Source organism: Pituophis catenifer, unplaced genomic scaffold (genome assembly GCF_029215685.1).
Source record: "Pituophis catenifer annectens isolate HBS135680 unplaced genomic scaffold, rPitCat1.0.hap2 SCAF_1, whole genome shotgun sequence".
In the NCBI taxonomy this organism is placed as follows: Eukaryota; Metazoa; Chordata; class Lepidosauria; order Squamata; family Colubridae; genus Pituophis; species Pituophis catenifer.
The window spans coordinates 17921273-17926288 of record NW_027256881.1 but is presented as its reverse complement, the minus strand read 5'-3'; the positions used below and the strand labels follow the sequence as shown (position 1 = coordinate 17926288).

Genomic DNA, 5016 nt, shown 5'->3' with positions numbered 1-5016 from the left:
TGAAGTCTATCTCATGATAGACATTTGAGTGGGCAAGTTTTATTTATTTATTTAGCATATGGCGTATCATATACACGGACTAGCAATATGATTTAACATTTCAACTAGATTAATAGAACCCAATAAAACATGAAGATTAAAAAGATCTATGTTCAAAGATCAATGTCTAAGCCAACTAATCACTAAAACTCAGCATTATTTTTGTTTTAAAAAAATCAGATACTGGAACAGTACATGCCCTCAGTTTACAGATGATAGAATAGAATAGAATAGAATAGAATAGAATAGAATAGAATAGAATAGAATAGAATAGAATAGAATAGAATAGAATAGAATAGAATAGAATAGAATAGAATAGAATAACAGAGTTGGAAGGGACCTTGGAGGTCTTCTAGTCCAACCCCTGCCTAGGCAGGAAACCCTATACCACTTCAGACAAATGGTTATCCAACATCTTCTTAAAAATTTCCAGTGTTGGAGCATTCACAACTTCTGCAGGCAAGTTGTTCCACTTATTAATTGTTCTAATTGTCAGGAAATTTCTCCTTAGTTCTAAGTTGCTTCTCTCCTTGATTAGTTTCCACCCATTGCTTCTTGTCCTACCCTCAGGCGCTTTGGAGAATAGCTTCATTCCCTCTTGTCTGTGGCAGCCCCTGAGATATTGGAACACTGCTATCATGTCTCCCCTAGTCCTTCTCTTCATATTCAGTTCCTGCAACTGTTCTTCATATGTTTTAGCCTCCAATCCCCTAACCATCTTCGTTGCTCTTCTCTGCACTCTTTCTAGAGTCTCCACATCTTTTTTACATCGTGGCGATCAAAACTGAATGCAGTATTCCAAGTGTGGCCAATGTGATCTACTCTTTGACATCGGACTCTACAGTCACACTGAGGTGATAATACCATGCGTTAATACAGAGTCCCAGCAGACTCATGTGAGATGCCTGCCACCATTTTTATGGGATCATTTATATGTCTTCCTATAACTGAACGTCCAGTGGCCTATTTGGCTTTTCATTGGGAATTGATGTTAAAGTAATTGGGCAGAGGTTGTTGAAGTGCCAGTGGGGGCTTCCTGGATTTGAGTCTTCCTGCTGGTAGCAATAGCAATAGTATTTAGACTTACATACCGCTTCATTGTGCTTTACAGCCCTCTCTAAGCGGTTTACAGAGTCCCCAACTATGGCCCCCAACAATCTGGATCCTCATTTTACCCACCTCGGAAGGATGGAAGGCTGACTCAACCTTGAGCCAGTGGGAATTGAACTGCCAAACTGCTGGCAGCCCGGAGTCAGCAAAATTAGCTTGCAGAGTGAGGGCAAAAGAAGAAGGGGATGACAGAGAATGAGGTGACTGGATGGAGTCACTGAAGCAATAGGCTTGAGCTTAAATGGACTCCAGAAGATGGTAGAGGACAGGAAGGCCTGGAGGAACGTTGTCCATGGGGTCGCGATGGGTCAGACATGACTTAGCAACTAATAACAACTGCATTCTAATCACCACGCCACCATGGTTCTTAAATGAGGAAGGTCAGCAGGCACTGGTAGGAGTGAGTTGTTCAAAAGTGTTTTTTCCCAAGCAGTACACAAGGGATAGATTTAAAGGAAATACAGAGGGGAATATGACTGCATAAAAAAAAAATCATTGATGCTCTTGTTATTGAAAATTTCCAACAGGAAGCATATTACTGATTTTTCTTCAGACTGTATAAATCTTTCACCTTTTACTAAAAGATTTCTGTGGAGAGGAACATTTATGATTTTCTACTAGATTTTTGAGGTTATGGTTCCCGCCCACTGGAATATTCTCCCATTGGAGTTGAGTTCTTCCCCAACCCTTCTCATCTTTTGGAAGAGCCTAAAAACTTGTCTCTGTTGCTTGGCCTGGGAGTAACCCAATAGGAGTCAGTTACACTGAGGGTGGCTGATTCTAGATTCTAAAAGATTCTAATCCCCAGGCTACCCATCATCTTTGTTTTTAATTTTTAACTCTTCTATTCAATTTTTCTTATTTTAATTGTTTTTAGCACTTTGTATTACATTATAAGCCACACAGGGTCACTGTATCAGTATGATGGACCCATAGAAATGTAATAAATAAATAGTACATATTAAATATGTCAGCTTAACCAGATCAATTTAAAACCTACCAGATATATATGCAACACCAATGAAACTTGGTTAGGATTAGATCCGTTTTGCAGATAAGTGGCAAATCCAGTTATTTTATTTTCTCACAGCTTAATATATTGAGAGGGTCCTGAAAACGGGTTAATTTAGTAACGGATGAAGCAATGCTAAATGATCTTCAACTGGGTGTAGTAGTAGTAGTAGTGGATAAGATGGCGGCCTAGAAACCAGGAGACAGTGAGTTCTAGTCCTGCCTTAGGCCTGAAAACTGACTGGATAGAGTGACCTTGGGCCAGTGATGGGATTCAGCCAGTTTGCACCACTTTGGGAGAACCGGTTGTTAACTTTCTGAACGGTTTGGCAAACTGGTTGTTGGAAGAAATAATTAGGGCAGAGAACCGGTTGTTAAATTACTTGAATCCCATCACTGCTCTCAGCTCAACCCATCTCACAGGGTTGTTGTTATGTGAAAAATAGTAAGAGGAAGGAGTATTAGATATGCTTGCTGTCCCGAGTTACTTATATTTATTTATTACCACTATAAAGTAATAAAACCAGGACAGATATCCCATAAATAAATAATAGAGCTGAAAAATCCCTGGCCTGAAATTCTAAAGAACAACTAAATCACTATTTATTTTTACTTCTTTCTCATAATTCTTTCTCAGCCATCCTATTGTAATGACATTCCCCAGGAGATGCTCTTTCACACAATCCTTGAAATGATAAGGCATCACTTACCACTCCCATATCTTTCTCTCTTCTTTTCTTTAAAATACCTTCTTCCACATTAATTGCTGTTCCTCCCACTAACCCTTAAATCCGGGCACAGAAAATCATTCCCTTCCAAAACAATCCTTGTTGCTTTGATTATTTAGCTTCAGAAATACCTGGAAACATTGTTGAAATAAGGTATTAGAGAGCTCAGCTTGGATATAGCTGAGAGTTTCAGCAGAGGTAACATTATTTCTGGATTAAAGTCTTTGCAAACTATTTACTTGCTTTTTAAAGGAGAAGAGATTGTGGGGTTTTTTTTAAATAATAACTACCACAGATCAAAAAGAAAGTTGCCTTTGCTCCTGACAGATTTAGAAAATTGGTGATTGTATGAAATTGGCACAGATTTTGCAGGTAATTTCAATTGAAAATCTTTTCAAGCCTCTTATCTAGGTTTGATAGTATTTTCAGATTATTAAATGTGAACTGAATACATTTTATATACATTTTATATAATGCTTGGAGATAGTTGTTGGATGAAACATTCTTATATCATATCAATTTTGTGCACATTCAAACATAAGTCTGTTCCATTCAGTTTCTGCCTAATGTAAGTCTATGCTGTAATTTGCATTTATTTCACGTACAGTTTTTGTTAATAGGAAAATGTTTCTTTTCCCAGTTTGTACTAGTTTATTAAGTTTATGCTAACAGGCAAATTTGGGGTAATGGCTTTATTACAATCTTTTAGCAAAACTTCTGCTCAGAGCTACATCGCAACATTCAAATACATACACTATGTCAGAAAGCTAGCTATTTTCTGGTCCTCCTATTAGATTGGGAAATGTGAGTTGGGTCAGCTTGCATAAAAATTGTGGACCAAAACCTTCTTCTTCCCAACCTTGTTTAAAAATACCAATTTCTGCAAATTTCCTCTTTGTTTAGGGTTTCCAGTTTTGGTCCATAGAAGTTGTAAGTGACTTCCAATCAAAGTAAACTAATTTTTTTTCTCATACAAACCTGCTTTCATCTACTCAGAAACATCTCTGATGCATTATCATCCTCATCTAGGGTATTTTTTTTAATGACCCTTTAATCAGTGGCGGAGCAGGCGAGCGGGGTGGGTGGAGCGGTGGAGCGGGGTGGAGCGGTGACCGGGCGACTGGGCAGGTGGGGATAGGGCCAGCCAGAGATGGTATTTGCCAGTTTGGCGAACCAGTTAACATTTCTGCTACTGGTTCGCCTGAACTGGTCTGAACCGGCTGAATACTACGTCTGCCTTTAATCCCTTTTATGGGGGTGGAGCAGGGGTTCGTTCTACTTACCTTTACTACCGGTTCACAACGGGATCATGCGCTGATGCCAATATCCGGGACAGTGGGCAGGTCCTCCTGCTGGTCCAAACTCAGGGCAACCCACCACTGGGGTGGAGTTGGAGGTGACTGAATGGAACTGAGCGTTTACTTTTTGTACCCTGAGAGACAAACATCTGTCACTGCTTAGGATTGAACTCTCAACCTTCCAAGTGGGAGGCATGCCTCTTCACCTCTACAACACCATGCCACCATGCCACTCATATTCTCATCTAGGGTGTAATTAAGTTTATTCATCCTTTGCTTTTGGCTACTAATGCATTTGCATCCATGCTGTTTCTTGCCTCAACAAAGTGCTTCTATTAGATGGCTTGGAATCTCTTGCAATAAATCAAAATGCATAGTCCTCAGCTATAAAATGGCCCTTTCTCTCTGCCATCTTCCACCTGGGATTGCCAGGCCTCATCTCTGATAAATACACCCAGTGGCAACAAATCAGGGATCCATCACACTAAATTGAGCACCATGAATCACTTGTTCACTCCAGAAATTCCAAGAGTGGCAATTTATTTCAGCTAATTTGATACCCTGAGGAAAGGATACACCACATGCTTGCAATGCAAGCTATTTCTATTAGGAGTATTGTTCCTAGTTACAAAGTACTTGCAATTTCTGAAACATTGCATGCCATCCAAAGGATATAAGGCCCTGACTGCAAATTCACAAGCTAACCAATCGGATAAATGAAGAATGGCATGAAAACAAGCCATGGAGAAGCTGTTTCTTGCTTGGCTGACATATGGGACCCACCTGGTGTTCTCTTGCCCTGATGCTTCTCTCAGTAGTTAAAGGACGCA

The 5016-nt window shown here is 39.8% G+C and overlaps 1 pseudogene; it reads left to right on the top strand.

The window, feature by feature from the left end:
- Nucleotides 1-1682: 1682 nt before the first annotated feature.
- Nucleotides 1683-1803, top strand: LOC139309180 (U5 spliceosomal RNA; annotated as a pseudogene).
- Nucleotides 1804-5016: the final 3213 nt, after the last annotated feature.